This window comes from Grus americana, chromosome 7 (genome assembly GCF_028858705.1).
Source record: "Grus americana isolate bGruAme1 chromosome 7, bGruAme1.mat, whole genome shotgun sequence".
Taxonomy (NCBI): domain Eukaryota; kingdom Metazoa; phylum Chordata; class Aves; order Gruiformes; family Gruidae; genus Grus; species Grus americana.
The window spans coordinates 21019693-21041891 of record NC_072858.1 but is presented as its reverse complement, the minus strand read 5'-3'; positions in this window follow the sequence as shown (position 1 = coordinate 21041891).

Below are 22199 nucleotides of genomic sequence, written 5' to 3'. Positions count from 1 at the left end.
GAAAGAAGTGGAAGGGTCTTTTCTGCTTCGATGGGCAGAGCTGACAGTGCTATCTTGGAAAGGCAATGCTGTAAATAGTATTTGATTCAAGGATCCTGGAGAAAAGAGAAGTCGCCGGTGGGTCCACACTCTGGAAGACCCAGTGTGAACTAGCCGGGAGTGCAGCAAGGGTCACTGATAATTCCAAGCAGATACTTAAATAGTAGGGGTTAAAGGGGCTGTGCATGGGTAAACTTTCGTCACTGGGCTATTTCTATGTGTGATCTGAAGGAAGAGAATACTGGCGTGAATTTCTGAAGGATTTACATGGCTTAGGTCGGAGGGGGTTGATTTAAAAGTGAATGGTGCATGTTGCGCTTATTCATCATGTGACACAGGTAGTTCTGAATCATAGTTTATAGTCACCCAGCGGGTATAAATGCTGCTATAATGAATAGCAGTTTTAAAGACAACCTATAAGGAGAGTGGTATATTTTAACGGAATTTGTTCATTCTACCTCCTTTTTTAAAGCTTGTCCTCTAGTAGCCAAGACAGTTACTTTTCTTGGAGAGTATACAATGCAATAATTGAAAAATTGTTGGAAAAAGCTACTGTTGCTGTGTATAACAACTCTTTTGTGATTTTTTAACCTTGGAGTGTCAAATCTGAGCAGATACTATTGAAAGGCTCTGAACCACAAGTTTGTAGTTTTTGGATCATGGCAAAGAAAGGTTTGATTCATTTTTAAAATTAGCACCAGGCCACATTGCTCTATGCCCCTTGAATGTATGAAACGAACAATTTGCAAATACAAATTTGCCCAAATGTATGTTGCTAAAGTATCAAACCTCCTATTAATTAATCTTTGCTTATAAATAAGCCAAACCATCCTTTGATGCTTTTTTTTTTCTTTTTCTTTTTTTTTTTTTTTCTCCATGGTAGCATACTCATGACCTCCACTGGGGGTGTGAGCGAACCTTTTGTTGTTTGTGGTTTTTGTCTGTGCTGTTTCTATACAATCAAGGTCCTGTGAAAAGGAGGAAGAGGCAGCAGGAGGTAGGAACAAGCTGGGCTATTTTGGACCAATGTCCCATTAAAATGTTCTCTCTCCCCTTAACTCACTCCAAACTCCTATTCAGGCATACACTTTGTATCAGTCTTTAACCTGCACTAAAACCTGTAGGACACTGATACTTTGACATTGTTGGGAAAGAATTAAAGAATCAACCAGGGATGGCTAATATTTCTTGCCTTATTTTATTGCAGAACAGCAGGAATTCAAAGTCTTTAAAGCTCTGGTACTTTGACTCTTTTATGCAGCTGAGATGATGAAATAAAAATGTGTTTGGTAAAGGAATTCAAATTAGCACTGGGTCACATAATTCCCCTGTTCTGAATATGGCCAATCAATGGCATCTCTAAGGCATCTAGAGGCAAGAGCTATGCAATTTCTGCTCATGCAGAATAATATTCCTAGCGTGGAAATTTCTGCTAATTAAAGCTCTTGCCAAGTAGAGTCTTTTTTTTTCTTCATCTTCTTAAATAGCTCAAGTCAAAGCTTTGCAAGCCAGAACTTGGAGAAAGTCTCCCTATAGTTAGAGCCATGCATTCAAGATTTTAAACTGCAGATCTAAGCTTCCTGCTAAAATCACTGTGATATAGTGTTACACACCCTTAATAACAGCTTATATATGAAAAAAAAAAAAGTTTTCTTATGGAATTAGAGACATCTATACAAAGGAACTATTGTGACCTGTGCTTGTGTTTTGTTGTAGAAAGTAATGTAGGAAATACATACGAAATATATAAAGAGGAGATATAGGGCACCAGGAGTATTATCTATTCTTTTTGTTCTACAGTAAAATAACTTATTAACTCCCTTTAGGGTTAGATCTGTCTATATTAAAATAATTTTGCCTGACTTTATTTTTAATAATAAAGTCAGTAGCAGGCATAATGAAGGTTAAAACTCCAGGGAAGTTAATGAAACATAAATTATTACTGAATTTGGGCTTCAGTCCAAATTTCTGGTTACTACTTATTGTAGGACAGCTCATTCATTTTTCGCTCTCAAAAATACCTTGCTATGTATAATGCTACACAATTAGCTAGGATGATACAAGACCATTCCTTAAGTATATAACTTATTAATTAGAAATTAACTGAATGAAATGCAGTGGACTGCAGGTTCTCATAGAAATTGATGGCAGATCTCTAAAAATCTTTTTCACATTCCATCCAAAATCACATGGTGTAACAAGAATGACATATGGTCAGTAAAAAGGCTTCTGTGTTTTGTCCAGCTTTTCGGAACGATACTGAAATTATCTTAATATCCAAAAAAGAACAAAGTCATAGTAGTGTTTGGGTGTTAGCGCAAGCAGAATGCTTAGAGCTGATCCAGAGCCCTGGAAGGCTCTTAATGTTGAGAGGAGATTCGGACATATCAAGCAGTACCTATTGTTGACAGAGAAAGCTTTGCCTCTTGAGAAGCAGCATTCACTGTCCCAGTCTATCCCATCAGCTCAAGAACAAGCTCTCACCTTGGCTTTCCATTCTGGATCCACACAACCTCATATTCCAGTCTGTGACAAGAATAGCCTTTCCCCTTGCTGGGCTCCCCATCCTTCATCTTTAGCGACTAAAGTTTATTTTGTCTATTTTGCGAAGAAGGAGAAGGAGAAGGAGAAGGAGGAGGATTGCCTCTATTCACATCCTACCACACTATCAATAGCGCATAATTACAGAAAGTAAGGATGTAGGAACCAAGATGCACAAACTCAGTTAAATTTAGTGTAAATTGTCCCACCCTACTGTAGATGTCCAAAACTGTTCATATAGTCTGTGCTCTAGGGATGCCTGTTGCTTTTCTTTGGCTATAAAAGAAGTCTATGTCATCTAGATGAGATGTGGAGAAGATAAATTTCACTCTAAGGGTGTGGTTGTGTGAGGTAGAGAACACCTTCCTCTTCCATTATTTTCACTGGCATATGATAGCACACACACTATTCAGCCTCAGGATTTTGCAAGGTTGGATTTAACCTCAGTTTCTCTTCACACAGTTGGCATGGAACAGGTATTGGCATGTTAATCCCTTATCCCCATCAGTAATGAAAATGTCATGAGTATCTATCGCTTTTCCAGTTTTATCTCACTGAGAGTTCAGATTTATTCTTATCTGAAGACTTTCAGAATGTGGGTCTGTCTATTTGGAGCCAGAGACTTGTGTTTCTACCTTGAGGTCCACCATTTATGCTTGTAATGAGGATGGCATAGAGAATTATCAGACAAGCATCTCCCAATCTGTTGCTACTCAGAAGCTGCAAGCCTCTACTGGAGACTTTTCCCCATGCATAGGTTCCTAAGTGGAAAGATGTCAGTTGGTATTAGCAGAAGTAGTAATTCTGTGATGTTACTAGGCACTGGCCTGAAATGAAGACCATGTTTTATTTTATTTTTTTACAGCAGGCACTTTCAACTTTTTAGTGACCCATGCACCACCACATAGAGTCATTTAGGAAGAAAAAAGGCCAGATATTTTTTTCCCATTAAGAAAGGGAAGCAAACTTTTCCAGTGGAAATTCCAGTGGTAACACATATTTGTTGAAAGCGCGGTTCATCCAGGTTGGTAATGCTGCCTTGGAAGTCACCTGAACTGCAGTAGCTCCTGTCCCTCTTTGAGAGATATCTCCTTACTGTGGGAGGATGCATCACAAGTGCCTCGCCATTGTGCTTCCTGGGATACATACCCTTTTCTTCCGTGAGAGAAAGAAGCTACAGACCATGCAGGAGCTTGAGAGCACAAGGCAATCAAAGCACTCAGATTGCGGCTGAAGCAAAAGTAGACAGCTTTAGGGAAGAAAGGGAGTGGGGGTTTAAATCCAATTTCCTGTTCAAAAGCAATTTTAAGAAAATATTTCAAGCAGCCCTAGGCACCAGTCTTTAAGTTCTAGCCAGCAACCTATAGGGCTTTGAATTCCCTGTCCTTTTACTCAGTTTGTTTCCTAGGCAGCAAAGACTCTTACTGAGGTCAGTGTTCTATCCAAGTTCAGAGCTCAGCCTTATGCACTTAACAGGCAAGATCGATACCTGCTGAGCAACAGTTGCTGGTATAAACACCAGTGCTTTTCAAGAGAACAAGTGGGAATGGTAGATGGGTTAGCTAGGCTTGGTGAGGCTGCAGCATACCATTCTATACCCTGCATCAGTGCTAAGATGGCCAGCTGTAATACGCATCTTCAGACTCCTCTTTACAAGTGGAATTTGAAAGCTGTGGAAAGAGGGTGGGGGAAAGGCAGCAGCAGCTGGGAACCATCCATGACCACAGCTGGTTTTGCAAAGCTCTTCTTGCAAATTGGGTTGGGATCTCTCCAGAATTTTCTTGGTCTGAGTAATGCTGCAGACGAGAGGAGGACATATGGTGCTGACAGTACGAGAGGTTTCTGCACATGGTGGACTAGATTAGACAAATACTGGGGAAGTATTTTAGAAGCGTGATGAGCAGCTGCTGACCAGTAGGTGGCAAGCGTGCCCCTAAGTCAAAGCTAACCCATTGCTCTCTTGTTGTGTATGGGACGCTGTCCTGTCCTTAGAGTGACAGTTGGGATCACTTCTGATCCTGCAGCATTTTCCCAGCGACTAGCTCTGTCAGGTAACCTCAGTGTTTTCAGCTTGCACATTGGTAGCCTTCACAGCCCTGTGACAGCTTTGGCTGACCTGCTGCATAGCACTTGTGGGAGAACCTGGCCCAGTGAAGTATGCTTGGTCCTCATAGCTCTCCGCTGAGCTGTAACAGCTGTAGTAAGGATCCATGCTTTCTTAATTGCAAGTGACAAAGAACTTGCAACAAGAATTCATTAATATTTAAGATTTATATGTTATTTTTATTTCAGATTTGTTGGATTTTTTTCCCCCTGCAGATTTGGATACAGCTCTTTTTTTCTTTGAACTACAGTATGGTTTCTATGCAAGAATAAGTGGTTCTCATGCTCTTCCCAGAAGAGGCAGTATTGCAGTAGTAAAAAAAGGCAACTATGAATGCAGTAAAGCCTGACTCAGATCAGTGCTGTCTCTTCCAAGATGTAATTGGATATTTGTTTAGGTTCAGAGTATATTAAGGATTGTGGGACAGAAGATGCTGCGGATCCTGCATTGGGGTAGGGTGAAGAATGAAATGATCTCCTGGAGCACTTTAGTTCCTAAAAATTCTGTACTTCTATTCATGGAAAGGATGATAATTTGTGCTAGTAAAAAGAAATTTAATACTAAATATGGCAGATATACTAGGGCATTTCCTCCCTGTAAAAACTTATCAAGCATCTGTGTGTGACCTAAATACACTGAATCTATATTGTATCTTAAGCTTCTCTTAGTCTGTAGGACTGCAGGAGCATTTTCTTGCCTAGGTCTATTTGTCATCTTTCTGGAGTGTGTGCTCTTTGTTCCACCATCAGAGACAGGAGAGTGTGTGGACTTATGGTTGTAATTGTCTGGATCCCTGCTGAATTCCTTCCCTCAATCCTGCAAATACTGCAAAATACATACTTCTAATGCATTCTTTCCCTGAGCAGGTGTTCTTAATGTGAAGGTCACTTCTTCAGGACAGATGAAAGCAAAGAGATTGAGAGGTTTTGACAGGTTTTCAAACATACTTTTTTTTTTTTTTTTTAAATTAAACTTCTACAGGAAACACGTAGTTCAAGGCAAAAGAGTAAATGCATGTACCTGTTATTTTGACCATGATTCCATACCTCTTGAATTTTTTTTATAGTAGATCAGAATGCTTTTAGGAGTACAGGATCCTGTTGTGGATTGCTCTGAATCAGTGGAAGTCATATGATGTTATGATGGTCACAGTCAAGGCAAGATTAGAGGGTAGAGGCAATAGTTTGTATTAGATAACTAGCATAGGGAGGCTGTAAGTTTTTCTCAATTTCCAGCCATACTTTTTGGCCTAATGATAGCAATTGCCTCTATCTGCTTTGCTCCTGAATCCATGAAGCCTATTCTCGTTTCTTATTCTGTATAAGCACTTACCTCCCTCTTGAGGCATTTCAGCAATTCAGCAGAATTTACTTTTCCAGATATATCCCTTTTTCCCTATTTCCTTGATCCATATGCCTCCCATTTCCTTAGATTCAGCATTTTTTAAGGGAGATACCAACATCTCTCACCTCTTTTTGAGTAAATCCTATTCTGTTCTCCAGGCTTCAGCAGAAACGTGCATGAGTGGGTGAGTACAGAACACTAGTTTTCCTGAGGATTTCATCATTCAGCTGTCTCATTTGAAAAAGTCATTCAGGTTATCATCCCATATCATATTCAATATGCTTAAAAAACCCAACAACCAACACAGAACGTGACCAGAGCTTGAAGTGGAGTTTTTATTCTGATTTCCATAGACAGAATCCCTGGTAATAAAACAGAATTCACACATTGTGTGTAAACTGACTCCACAGACAACTGCTGTGTAGTTTGGGTCCACGTGGGTATTTCGCTTGTTGTAAAAGAATACTTAAGGGGATGTTTTCTGTTTTTCTGTTATACTAAGTTGTGGGCCAAAATGTAACGTCACTATATTAACTTTGGAGTTGCACCCAAGATGAATTTGGCCCTGTCAGTTGTTAAATTCTTGCTATGATTGATCTCAGCTTGCTCAGAAGGGGATCATGCCAGACTAGCAACCACAGAACTCATCAGTTGAAACTCCACCAAAATTCTCATTCCCTGTAAATTGAAAAATTAAGCTTTGAAATAAAATGCTTTGTTCTTCAATCTCACACTAACTTTTCATTAACCTCATATAACTCCCAAGCTCTTAGGAAGATGCCAATTAAAACAGAATGGATTGAAGTATTTGAGTGGAGAAAAATAGGATTCTAAATGAGGTATTGTACTATTTCACAGCATCTTATGGCCTCTTACCTCTGATATTTTCAGTTGTATTTATCACAGATGTACATAGATGTAAGTAAACTAAGGCCTGTTCTTGATAATATTTATTTTATGACTTCAAGAACACCCATCATCTGTATGAATGACACAATATGAACACTTTCCCAGCTCTTTCTCTTGAATTCTATGGAGAGGAATTTTTTTCCACGGAAAGAAGAAATACCAGAAATTACATAAGGCTCACTTGGAATTGCTTTATAGCAAATTAATGAAAAAAGCTTGTCAATAAATATTGAAACAGAAGATTCATGAAGCTAACACTAGATTTTTTTTTTTTCTCAGTTCTTAGAGATATAATTGCATGGGACTTCAATTTCTACTCTGAAAAGTTGTTCTTCTAATACAGCTTTTAGATTATCAATACATCAGTGGAACAAAAGGAACAAGCAGGTACTAAAAAAATCTACCATCAGTAATTGATGGGTTAGTATTGGATTAAAAGTACCACTGGTCTAATGGCATGGCAATCTCTTTATGTACCCATAATGGCATTGTATGTTCATGGTTTTTTACATGCTAGAGATTTCTACATTGAGTAGCTATTTCCACTTTATGCACCAGCACTGGTAATTTTCTGCAAGCTAGCATGAATTCCCTGGGCCAGCTGTACTGCATTCCTAGTGGGGATGGGTAGAACAGGAAAATTCAGAAATATGGGTAATCAGCTTGTGATTACAATAAAATGTCATACTGACTCTCAGACAGGCATAAATTCTACATTTCTAATGCATCTAGGCATAAAAACAGTGAATGTTTATTTTGCATCCCTAATGTCAGAAAATAAGAAAGGCAGGGAGCAAGATATTTTACTTGACATTACTACTTTATAGAAGGGCGATCTAGGTTGAAACTACTTGTATTCATTAATAATATTCAGCATTGTTTTTATATTTTTTTGGTCCTGTATTCCAAGTTTTATTATTCAAAAGAATGCCTGTGCAATTTCATAAATACGTTTGCAGAAGGAGCACGGAATAGCTGTGTCAAATCTGCTAGATTTCCTGTCATTGAGAAGGCTAACAGAATCTTTTTACTGAAAGACCCTGAAGCACTAGAAGAGACATGTACTTTTAGAGGCTGCAGCTTTTCATGGACATGAAAGACAAACATCTGTGATGAATGGTTAGGTGGAATTGAACCTGTTGTGGGACAGGAGAATGGAATGGATGACCTTCTGATGTTCTTCCCAGCACTATTTCCTATGTATCATTTGCAAATGGAAAAAATGAGTCTTACCCAGCCTTCTATTTATAAAGTGATGGGGTGATATGTATGAGTCTGGGTAGTGAACTTGACAAAGCTGTGCGCACGGAAGTGAATCTGCAAAATAAATTCCTATTTCGGCATTTATTAATATAATAAGATGGTAGCAGTAGCAAGTGTAGACACTAAATGTGCCCAACAGAGCCACATTAAATGCTATGTAAACTCTAGATCTTTGGTAAGATCTGTATCTTCTGTTGCAGTTTCCACTGTCTTAGTTTAAGAAAGATGTTAGCAGCTGTGCAGATCAACTAAAATGTTAAATCTGATTTCAGTTCTTCATCTGGTTTGATCTGTCATCATGAGCATCTTTAGAAGGATTTTGAAGTGCAGAACAAGATGCCCATGGTTAGCATGAAAAGAAGGGATCTCAAAACTGCTAAATTAATTAGCAGTTCCTAAGTAAATGAAGTAACTTGCTATAAATGTTAGATAAGTAATTGCTGATTGTTAGTGATGGTCTTATGGATACTTTCCTCACACCTTCATATCAGATGGATATCTGACTTGCCTGGTTAATTCAAAATCAGTTCAATAAAGCATTCAGCTGCAGTTCTTTGGCAGCAGATTGCCTTCTGAGAATTTTGGGAGATGGAGGTTTCTTCAGGGCTACTTGAAACGGTAGAAAGAACTCTCTGAGTAACTAAGGGCTACTGAAACCCTCACCAGCTTTTGCTATAAATTCAAGATGCATTTCCAAGGCATAGTGCACTTTCTTCTACATAAATAAAAGACCAAATGTATTGGCTTGTTGTTTTTTTATATATAAACTAAAAAAAAAAACAAAAACAAAAAACCAAAAAGAGACTTCCATACCCAGAGAAATAATTTAATTTCTTCATTCATGCGGGCATGATGGTATTCTGATGCTAAAGTGATGTAGCACAACCTGCAGTGGTTAGAACAGATATTCTAGACCTTTTTTGCCATCGTTTAGTATCTCCCAGAGCCCCACAAGAGAAATAGGCATGATCTAATAAAGTAGCCCAAGTGAGATGAGCAAAGATTGCATAGTAGACTTCTGGCTCCACCAAGGTCTAAACTCCATGGTTCTGCTCAGCGAGACAGCTGTGAAGCAATGAAACTATGTGTTCTGAAATTGGAAAGGGCTGCAGCAGGCAGTAAAAGTTTGTAGTCAAACAAAGCTCTAAGCCTCTACTTTGTGTTTTTGGTGGGTCAGGCTCCTTCCATAGGAGCTGAAAGCAGCCGTGGTGCCGCCATGTCCCAGAGCTGGGAGTCAGAGAGCTAGTAAAGTGGCTCAGCAGGGTTGTGCTGGAGCAGAGGCAGCTTCCAGCGGCCCTGTCTTTAGTGAGGAGTGTCAAGTTTTTATGGGCATCATTACGTTTTTATAGTTTAATGAGTTTGACTATTAAAGCATAACAAAGCATATTAAAAACTTGCCACGGCTCATTTCCGCACTCAGTAGCAAGTCCTTGCTATGTGCAGTGTGGGTCCCTAGGAAATACTAAATAACAAAGGCCAGCTTAATACAGTGCTTTTCACATCTTCCTTATCCACTTTAATCATCTCGGTCCCTTTCTATTTAAAAACAGTCTTGATTTGAGGCAAGTTTTATTCAACTTCAAAGCACTCAGCACAGTGGCTGGTCTGGAATTCACACCTTTGTGTTGACTTGTGCAGGAAAAAAGATGGTAGTTTGTATAAAGGCTGCAGATGAGAAGAGAGATCATTAGAAAATGTGTTTTGAAAGACACTGTCATAGAAACTAAGGAGCACTGGATTAAAGAATAGGGTGAGGAGTTTTGGTAAAGAAGCAGTAAAGAAAAGAATACAGTAAGGAAAGCAACTATGGCTAGTTGCCAACACTGAAAGTTTGACAGAACGGAGAATGATGTATTAGTTTTAAATAGTGGTGCTGGCATCTTCAGTTACAAGAACATGAAGGTGGATCCAGGCTGCAGTCCAAGGGAAGTTTAGTGTAGCAGTAATTCAGAATTTACTCTAGCTGCAGCCCATGAGATCTATAAATTGATAAATAGTGTTAAATTGAGATGGACACTACTCCCAAGGATGGCAGTGCTGCAGAGAACACGGTAGGGCACTGAGGTATTCAAAGCTGGCAGAGACTCCATCACTGGAGCTAGACAGAGGAACAAGTATGTCAAGGACAATGGAAAACATGGAGCAGAATATGAAGAATAGTTCCTTAGGGTAGGCGAGGGACAGCACTGACTTCTTGGTGCTTGTGGATGTAAGACAGAGTGCTCTGTGGGGATGTTTCTTTGCATCGCTTTCTGTATTTATAAAGAAAAGTTAGAAAGTATGATAATTCAGTTAAAATCTCATGGGGGAATTTTAAATGTCTTTTTTTTCTATCAGGCAGCTTCAGGAAATGCATAAACAGAGTACTTAAAGCTTTACATTTGAATTTGGTTTGCTATTTCAGTAAAGTCTTTGCAAAATAGAGTTTTAAAGTTTTTATTAAACAGAAACCTATAAGGCAACTTAAATGTAGTGAAGCACCTATGTACTTGTATTGTTTTATAGAAAGGTATTTAGGTGTATTAAGATGCAGATGTATATGTACCTAATGACATTTTCAGAAGAGAGCTGGTATCTATATTAGGAATTTTGGAAAATCTTACTGTGCTAATCGACATTGTTGCATGCCTAAATATGATAATAATTGGATTCCTTGTGAGCTTTAGGATCAAAGTGCTTTGGAAATGTAAAGTATTTTATTATTAATTACTGCCTTAATTTGCTCATATGTTTTATAAGCTCTTGAAAGCCATTGCAGAGTTATGGCAACATGATCCAGACCTGGAGTAAACCCACTGATGATGATGCATTCAAAAGGGATGTATTTACTGCAAGACATTCCAGTGCTTGACAGTGGTGCCTAGTCTCCAAAGATGGTTTGTTACTACATTCATCTTCCTGCTAACAGTCTGCATTTAATATCACTTGCACTCATGACTCAGAGAACACAAGTTCATCGTGGGGTAACTTATCATTGCCAAAGAAACTTCACTCATTCTTTTCTCCTTATTCCCAGAAAAGAAATAAGGATTATAGCGAATTATTCCAAAGGGAACTGATAAATTCAGGGATTCTGCTTCATGACCCATATGTTACAGGATCTTTTACAGCAGAAGGGAGTTATAATAAATGTCACTGGAAATATATTGCAGATCACTGTTAAATAATCCCTGCTTTATAGCAATGAAAAGTGATTCAACAGTACAATGATGAGCGTGGAAGAAAATCCTTCTAGTGACAGGACATATGGCCTTTTTAAAGTTCTAGAATGCTAGCTGACCTTCCATGGGAAGATAAATAAGCACAGGTGACAAGGATCCCAGCTGGCAGATTTTAAAAGTTTCCAGCTTGGGAAGGAAGGAAAGGGACCAATTATGCAGCAGGTTTCTCAAAGGAAGGTTTCCCTGCTTGATAGGAAGGAGGCGAATGTAGCCTAATCTTTTATTTGACAGCAAATAAAAGATTGATTCTGAGCTTTCACACCAGAGTAACAATGCTACTTTGTCATCCCTCATAGGAGTTATGATTTGTTTAAGTAGGTATGTTGGTCAAATGGCAAAAATGAGTAGACATCACAAGAACGTGAAGAAAAATCTGACAGAAACATTATCATGTTGTCTGTTCACTTGGTTTATTCAGTGCTTCTGAACAGTTTTGTCTTCTTTCTTCCCCCTTCCAAATAGTAAGTACTGTTAGCTGCTGTAAATATGAACTGTGGTTTTACCAAGAAATGTAGAAAGTAATTCCGACTTGACTTTATGTCTTTATGTGGGGACTTTTCATGTGGTGGTGGGTGAGGTGTGAATAGGAAAAATGATGTCAAAAGTTGATTTGTCAGTGCAAGCATGTTCCAGGAACAGGAGCTGAGATAAGGAGAGGTAGGAAGAAGGGAGACAGGGAATGCCATGGGAATGAATGACAAAAGGGATGATGCAATATGACATTAGTGCAATGCAGGGAGATAAGCTGCTTAGAATCAATATGATAATTACATCAATACATCACAAGCAAAAATAAGCAAAAGAAATGTTATGGTACTGATGTTATAGTCCTGTTGAAACTGTGGTCATCTAGGTAGAGAGTGAATAGCTTGGAACAGTCATCTGCTAACACTGGTACTTTTGTTGCACTCTCAGCCTCAAACTCTTCTCCAAAAGGTTTCAAAGTCCCATTGAAAATATTTGTGTTGTCGCAGTGAAAAGAGATTTGAAGTTCCATTGAGATCTAGTTCCCCAAATACTCTTTCCACCAGAATCTGTGGGGAGAAGTGGCTTCTGTTAAATTTGGGTAAAGTTTTTGGTTGAGCTGAATTATCTAATGCTTCTGCTTATTTTTACCATGAAAGCTTTTCATCTTTTCCTTTCATTCCCACAACCAATACAGAATTGTCCATGCAATATAATCTACTTTTATCCCAGTTAAATTGGGAGAGTTTACTTCATATGCCTAACAACAAAGGGCTAATGTGAGTAAGAATTCATTCCTCTTATTGTTATACTGTGCATACCAAGCAATTATTTTAGTAAGATTGATTTCTGGAGAATCTGGATGTGGCTGGTAGTGACTTTCCACAGGTTAAAGCTACAGTTCTCTGGAAAGATGAGGCATCTGGCTTTTACACATCCAGCATTATGAGAGATGGATTCCACCACACAGATAGCTAAGTTCGGTGACTGAAACTGGATCCTGTGAATATCCCTAAGGTTGGGGAACTATAGCTGCCTAAACTCAATGTGTTAGTGATCATTCCACTTCTATATTCACTGACTAAATGGCAGCACTGAAAGTGAAATCGAAGCTAAACGTGATGAAACTCATATGCTAACAACACAAGTACCATCAATGTATCAGGTATTGTAATCTTCCCATGACATATAATGCATGATTTGGTGTGCACTATATCCATCAGCTGCCTACAGTCTACTCTCACTTGCCAAGCAGCTAGCACGTTGATACTTCTTACTGGTTGTGCCCTCTATTAACACACTAACACAGAATTACTGTATAACACAAAATTACCGAGGAGATTTCATTCACTTGTAAAACAAAACAGTGACTTATTTTCATTGACTATTTCCACTCCTCAGACAGGAAGTACTGTTTGTACTATCTGCATATATGCAAAGTGATTTCCCATCTTTCCTGTATCAAAAACTCTTTCAGTACAGAAAATACCCTTGTACACATATACAAACATACTTTCGTATCTGTATCATACATTTTACATAGCAATGTTTGTTAAAAAAAAGTCTCTGTATGTGTTTCTTTTCATATTCACTTTAAAATGAAATGGAAAAAGCTGCCTTTGCAAGGAATTTTTATTGGCGAAGCATATCATTTACTTTGGCTCCATAAATCAAAGTGCAGTCGTGTTGCAAAATATGGGTAGCCCATTTAGAAATATTCCATCAGGAGGTATAGAGGTACAGTATATTATAGCTGCTGTTTCAAATAAATAGCATTCTCAATTCCTGTTCATCTGTATATAATATCTTTTATTGCAATGTGGTGCTTTCCATCAAGTTAGTTAATTTTGTTCCTGCAATTCAAGATGTAATTGATCACTACAGTACTTGCCCTTGGGACAAAGTATCTTTTTATCCAATGTGTTGTTTCAACTTTTCACCATTCTTTTAAAAATATTTTAAAAATATCATAGCCTGTGCAATAAATTTTATAGTTCTTCTTTAATTATTTTTTCTATCTTCAGCATATGTATGTAATCTGTAATATGTACTACATACATCCTTCTGTTCTCTACCTGCATTTTGTTTTGCAAAAAGATGTATTTCAACATCATTTGCATGAAGCTTGTGGATGATTTCAGTTAGCTTTAGATCACAAAGCTTCAGTTCTGCAAATTACTTAATTTCGTGCTTAATCTCTTGTTTTTATAGAGCTACCCAAATAGAGAGCAATGCAGAGGTTGGGTTTCAATGTCAAGATATTATAATTCATTTTATTTATAAACTATTACTTTGAAATAATTGCAGTGTTCTTCTGTTGGACTTTTAAAATCTTGTAAAAGTTTTATACATTAAAATGATTTTGGTTTGAAAGTAATTCAGAATTAAAAATTCATGAGAAGACTGTGTCAGACTTTGTAACTAAGATGAGACTATAATTCCCAGGTAAGCTAAGAGATAGCTCAGGAGGGATAGAGGTGTATATCTCTTGGTAAGCTGCTAAAAGAAGCATTGATTCACCGAAGCTGAATAAGTCAGAATGCTGAAGAGTAATGATATATTTCAGACAAAACCATAATGGATGAGAAGTGTAGTTAACTTACACTTCAACTGTAAACTCTTTGGGGCAGGGACAGTACATATAGTGGGTCCTCCAAAGGGCTATTTTGGTACAAATAAATAATAATAATAATAATAATAATAATAATACCCTGTGGCATCACAGAGGCCAGCAAGTGGTCAAAGGAGACTGAATGCTCAGCACTTGGTATTAGGGGCTATGCTTGTTAAACAGCAGATGATATGCTGGGAAAGGCTGAACGAGAGCAACTTATGTAGTTATGTGTGTTCTGTGGATTGAAAATTCTAGCTCTGTCCATCTGATCTAGATTGGATAGAAAATTAAAAAAATAGATTCTCTAAGAAATTCCATTGAAATTTTAAACAGGTATAAAAAAATAGAACAATGATTTTTTTTTTTTGCTACTTTTGAATTCATTTTTGGCCAACTGGTGGAAGTAAAATACTTGGAGAGAGTTATATGGGTGTATGTTAAAATTCTCCTGCACAATGCATTTTAATTTGGAGATAATCCAAATTTTTACTGCTGTACCAAACTGAAGAGAAGGACTTTCTCTTTAAAAATAAAATTATATAAAAATATTTTAGTACTAAGATCATAAATTACTTCAGAAATATGAGTTAACTAACCTTTCTAATGCACATATACATCACTATTACAGTCAACAGATAATGGTGCAAATTCCAGAAATAGTTTTTAAGTATCAGAACTGAGACTTAATTAAGGCATAGTTTATGTATTTTGTGTTTGCCTTTTGTTCGGATTTCTAGCAATTGACCTATTGGAAAGAATATTCATAAATCAAGAAGTTAGTTGAAGATAGTTACTTTATATGCATCCAGCTTCTAATTTTGAATGGATAGTGGTTTTGATTGGGGTAGTCAGTAATATTTCTGATTCCTGAAATCTATGTTTTTAAATAGCTGGAACGTAATCAGTGCAGCATGAATTTCAATGACAGATCTTCAGTAGAAAGTGAAATCTATGGTAATGAAAACAAAATTATATTACGTTCTGGGCAATTCTATTTCCAGTATACTTTCAAGAGTAAAGAAAAATAGCTATGTAGTAGTAGGAAAACCTGTATGGTTTAACAGTAGTATATGAGCAGGAAAAGTTTCTAAAAAATGTTCCAGAGTAAACATAAGTAATTTCCCTTTTGAAAAAACCCTAGTAGAATAACTTGAATGTTTCTTTAAATGTCATTGCTGCAGCTTAGCCAGGAACACTTTCTCCATTGAACCACATACTTAGCACTGGAAGTTTCTTGCCAGTGTAACTATACTGGCTGGCTATAATTGTCTTGTGAGCTATAATGCATTGCATACGTCTCCACTCCTTCAGTGAGATGAGTGACAAGTGGAAGACTTCTGGAAAAGACTTGTTGTTATCAGGTGACTACAAGTGTGTACTCAGAGTGCTAAACTCTAGGTCTGGCATACTTGAATAACACTGATTTTGAAAAGTTCCTAGTTTTTCAAATACTACTGAAGTCTCAGACTAGCCCATGGAAGTGTATTCATTAAAGAAATGTTACAGCACTTATGCAATACCTTTAAGACTCTTTAGGAGTATTTTCATTTATGTATATTCATTACTGGGTTGGGCTATGTGCTTACAGTCCCTGACAGCACTTGAAGGTCATCACCCAGCTATGTGTATATGGTAACCTGTGGACTGCATTAATGTGTTCTTACTTTGGCATTTGATTGTGCTTCTGTAGATTACATTCATGGGCTACTCTGCTCGTACCTATCGTGGTTTCCTGTCTTTTCACTATGTTTGTGAGGTGAAGCTCTAGTGGTCTCTTCAGGATGTTTTCCTGACTATTCTGGCTGTGGTTATAGAACTGAGAATTCATTTTCTCTTTTCTCTTCCTCTGATCAGGTAGTACAAAGTGTGCATCCATAAGCATTGCTTGTTGACTGATGTCACCATTTTACCAGTACCATATGTATATACAATTTTCATCATTCAATGAAAATATGTTGCCAGCAAGAATTACAGAATTTAGGGCTTGGAAAATAATACTTCATTTTGTAACAAAATGTTTCAGGACTATACCTTGCTGTTATACGTCCTAATCCACTTCATAAACATTTATTACTGTTTGACTGTACCATCATATAGTTAGGCCATTGTTTTTCACATACTCTCTTGCATCGTTTTTACTTCTTCTGAGCTTGTAAAACAGAGTTCTGTCTGTCCTTCAGGTGTTACAGGAATCTTGAACTGCTTGTAATAAGAATAGTAGAAATCTAGCATCCAGCTTTTGCAATAAATGAGGCAGGAGACTCCTTTTGCATGCAGCGTTCCTAGAGCAGGTCTGCCTTGAGCATTGAATTAATTAGAAAAATATAGATGTAATTGGAGGTTATCACAGCAGTACATACACAGAGTCAGAATTCTGGATCAGCAAACTAACTAAATTTTAGTATTTTCACATATCTGCTGTTTGAATTTGCAAGTTTTTAATAATACTTTTGAAACATTTTTTTCTGGATATACTAAGGACACATATCCATTCACATTGAGAAATATGCATCTTCAGGTGTACAGACTATACAAATGGACATACCAATGGAAGTATATGCACATAGACACAGACATACTCACAAAATCAGGAGGGCATGGGACCATGCACGCACATATGCACATAGAGAAGCAAATTCACATACAAGAACTGGAATGCACATAACCATGAACAGCATTGCATGAATACACACATAGATACCTACACGCCACAGTTCCCTTCACAGCTGTATAAAGTGACAGAAAGGCCTGGAACTGTGCAAACATCATTAAAAGACACCCACACAGCCATGACTGTCTCAGGCTGGAAAAAAAGGAATACTGAAAAATACTGTCTGGGAGAACAAAACAGGAGAGTCAACCCATCAAATGTCTGGAACTAAAATAATGCCAGAGAGTATACCCCAGCCAAAAGCACTGCCAGCAACTCAGTCAGTCACACAGCAAGAGCAGTCATCCACACATACATATGCTGCAAGAAAAATATCCACCACCTGCCAACTGGCTACTAGCAACCATGATGTGTGTGTGTGTGGCCAGTGTGTTGGCACCAGTGTTGGAAGAGGAAGAGGAGTGGAAAGAAAGGAAACAGCAATGGGAAATCAGAAACAACAGAGGTGAAATGGAATCAGTGCTCCCAGTCAAAACATTTGTTTAATACAAACAGAAGTCTGGAATGTGTGCAATTTATGTTTTACACAGTGAAAGATCCTGGTGATGTGTGAAACTTCAGCCTTCTTGAGTAGCAGGAGGTCCTGAATCTGTGAAGCACATTGCTCCACTTAGCACACATCAGATGTCTTGAAAATGCCAAACAATGAAACAGGTGGTTAATTGGCTTCCATCCTTTCAATTCCTACAAGAAGAAATTTGGTCAAGTGGTGAGAATAGGATGCTCAGTCAGGTTTCCTGGCTGGTGTTCTAGGCTCTCTCTCTGAAGTGCTGTGTGATCTTGGGTGACTCATTCATGCTCTTTGTGTCTAAGTCTGCTGTGCATAAAATAAGAATAATGATGCTTCTTTACCTCTTAGGGGTACAGGAAGATCAAAAGAATGGATGTAAAACTCCTTAAGATTCATGAAAGATATCAAGTAAAGGAAAGCTGAATTGCAAATGAAATTCCTGAAATCTATCTCTGAGTCAGAAACAGTGTTGCAGGGTAGATTTGAGTGACACCAGCATTTCATGGCAGTCAAATTCCATTTTCATGCTGGTTCCATATTTGTGTCTCCTGTATTTTGTTAGGATAGTTTTCAGTATGATACAATAAATATTTTTCTAGTATCATACTACTATTGTATGGCATCTCCACACCTAAACTTCACTTCAAAAAACCCCAAGTAATTGAAAAAAGCAAATTTGACCTTCTTAATTTCAGTATTTTCATACATGCTCTGAATAGCTAATAGCCATTTTTTCTCTATTGTTCTTATCTATTGCTTATTGAACACTTTTCTTTACAAGCCTAAATCCTGAAGAAAAATCATCCAGAAAGTTAACTGCTTATGTATTCATGAGCTATTAATGGGGGGCTCATCTAATCATCTATTCTTATCTAAGGTAGTATGAGTTTTTGTGTTAACTTGATTTAATGCTGTGTTGCCTTCACTCTCAGCTCATAAGGAACTATTACAAACCACCCTTGTGGCAATCCTTTTAGCCATACCAGGCTGCAAGCCTTGGCTTCTCGTCTGTAATGAGATGTAGCTTTAAGTTGGTCAAATCACTTATCCATCCATACACCCACCTGGACAGGTGTGGTTTTTGCCAGAAATTCAATCCAAGATCTAAGAACACACAAAAATTTCTGTTGAAATGGTAAGCACAGTAAGTTTTGTTTCCAAGACATTCACGTATTTTTAATAAAAACAAACAAACAAAGTAATCAAAAAGTTCCAGACCAGCAATATACCAATTTTTTACCATGGCAATTCACCTCATGGACTAAATGTAGAACTACTTAGAATTTTTCTGTGAGACATTTTCTCATCAATGAGTGTCATTCCAGAAAACTAAATATATGCAGGTTGTTGTTGATTTTGACAATATACATTTAAGAAAATAAAGAGGATGAGGGACATTGGTGGGGTGGAATGTTGTTTGGCATAACTGGATTTTTTGAATTTTTTTTCTTCAAATGATATTTCATTGTAGTGCATCACAGCCCATTTGGAAACTGCATGAGAACGATCCTTCTGAGGAGGTGCTTTACTGGGTGAGGGAAGGCAGTTGTGCATCTGCTTTGCCCATGTTTTGAGCCCGCCAGATAGGAGAAGTCCAATTCAGAAGCCATGTGCTGAAAAGCAAGATATATTAGCTCAGGCTCAATGCCATGTTCATATGGTTACATGGCTGTTGGATAGAGCTGGCTGCCATCTGGCTTGTGTGAAGTATGGTAGAGTAAAATCCCAACTGTCTGCACCTATTCATCTGGACATACCCAACATCTGGTTAGAGAAACAAGTTGTAATTCATTGCTTAGTAAACTTGCTTTGTCATTTTTCAGTTTCACTTCTGACTTGTGTATTAGCAGGTTACAACCTGCATTTACACAGTATCTTCATTGCTACATCTCATGCCTGTCATTAATGTACCTAAAACACTGTGCAAAAAATAAAAACTGTACAGCTGCTCAAGATTCTTTCATTAAATTCTCAGAATAAAAACTGGCTTTACATCCAGTTGAGAATATTAATGAAAAAATACTGGTTTGATTAGAAAAGAATTTAAGTGAAGAGTCATAAACCAAAAACTGTAACACCCCTCTAAATAGTTGTTCAGGAGGAATTTCTCTTTTCTGGAAAAGCTTGGATGTCTGATTTCGTTTAATTTTATTTTTTTTATATACATATTTTTCTACTTGGATTTTCAGCAAAGTAAATAAAATGCCCAAAGGAAAAAAAAAATCTCTAAATTGTTGCTAGTCAAAACCTAATCACTAAAATAACTGTATTAGGCAGAAAGTGCTTGGAGAAATTGCAGATTACTATGAACGTACAATTTTTGTCTCTTAATCAGTTTATAATATTTGGGTCCATTTACGGAGAGTATGTAAAGCTGGACTGAAGTTAAACATTTTAAATTGCTTTACATCAAGAGCATCTGCATGACTTTTAAGGCATTTGAGCCTGGAAGAAAGTATACTGTTTAAGGCTTAGATATTGGTATGCTTTGTCAATGATTTGCTTTTGTTCTTAGGTTAGAAAGTTCTCGGTACATTCATCAGTTTTTCAGGCAAGCTAGGTAGGATGATCTGGGATCCTTATCATCCTATTTAACACCAAGATTTTTACTCTCTTGTACTGAGCCCGGGATCATGTTTTGTCCCTCTAAAGTCAAAACAGTTTCTTGTGGATAAAGGGGCCTACTACAAAGAACTTTTTGCAGGAGATTTCAGACTCCCTTTGGACATAACATTCTATTTCTGAGGTTGAAGAAGTTAGTATTTGTGCCAGTGAAAGGCAAATGGTTCTAGAAACACAGTATATAGGAATGAGGCTGTATCACTGGTGAAGAGTGGAGGCTTTTATACATTACCATACAAAACTGTATGCTGCTGAGGAGCTAAAGATCAAGTCCTGCAGCATATTTCCAAAGGCTCCAGGTCCCTGTAGCTGCCCTGCCAGGTGGTAAAGACAGATCCAATCAGGCATCAAAGCTGCTTCCTGCAGAAAATGCTGGAATTACTTGTATCTGAGTGGAACTGACAGACAGCAGGAGAGTTGCCAGTTTGACTTTGGAAGTAAACGTCTTGGGCTCATTTCTGCTTCTGACTTTCAGACATGGCTGCTTCCCAGCTGGAGACATCCCCCATCAATCATCCTGGCCTGAGCGTACAAGATGACATTTTAAAAGGCTGGTTCAGTGCTTCCCATCTTCTTTGCAGAGTGGGCATGGGGAGTTTGTTGGCAAGACAGGAGGGGGAAACAGAAATACAGCACCTAGTACAGGCAAGTCTCTGGGGCCCTTACATGCAGCTACAGTACAAATAACAGCTGTCTTAGTACCAGCATTGTTAGTTCAGTAGTACGTATGGGGGAATTTTAACTAAGTTATCAACAATTCCTCTCGAACCTCCTTCCCACTCCTTGTGAGGATTGTGCTAAAGACAGAATACTGATCTGGTACCACACGGTGACAGAAGGCTGAAAGACTTTCTTCACTAACAAATGTCAGATCAGTTACAGTCCGTTCAATTCCAGACATCACTTCCAGGCTGTTGTAATCATGATGGTGGTGAATTTGAAAGGCAGAAAAGGCTGAGCATCCTCCTCGGAGCTTCCTGGAGGTTTACAGAGGAATCAGCTTGAATTGTAAATTCTAGGATTTTCCAGAATTATGGCTTCTCCTGCACAGACTCAGATAACTACTTGATGATAGTTATGGTGGAGACCCAGTTTAGGATGAAATAAAGAGCTATTCCTTCGTATTGAAAGCTGCTTCATACGCTCTGTACTGAATCCTAACTCCAAGAGTGTTCATGCTGAAAAAACATTAGATAAGCGTATTTCTTACTATTGTTCCTTTTTTATGGAAAAGGTATCATTGGTGCCTTTAAAAGCTATATTTCAGCTGAGTATGTTTGCTCCATGCTGTTGTTAAAATGCAGGCCACTTCACATTGCTGTAGGTAGTGTCTCCAAGGCATGAGCAATTGAAGCTTGGATGAAAAACTCTGATGGGACAGTGCATGAGACAGCCAAGCCCAGGGTGAAAGCTTACCCTGAGGTTCATATTTCAGTCCATTTAACCAATAAATCTAAGCTCTGGGAAGCAGGTGAATATTCAAAGTGTACAATTCCGTTTTTCTGTGTCCTTTCCTGCAAGTGAATGGGAGATACAGAACAATTAAGTGAAGCCTTGCGATTGCCTCTATCTGTGAAGTTCAGCAATTGTTTAAGTAGTCTGAGGCACTGGGTCTACACATGCTAGCAGATACACTAAAAACTGAAGTGATTATTTCTATTCCTTGAACGAATTGGAAAAATCAAGAGGATCTGATTTAATTCAGAGCAGATGCCTCTTCCACACACCTAGGAAAAATACATCATGCACACAAAACATAAGTAAATGCTGTTTCAGGTGGAAGGCTGGTCAGTCCCTTCCTTGTTCATGGTATGCTGCATCCACCCCTGATAAGGATGTTAGACAAGACGGGTGTCATTTCAAGTTCTGCTGTATACTCAATGTGTAACCTCAGG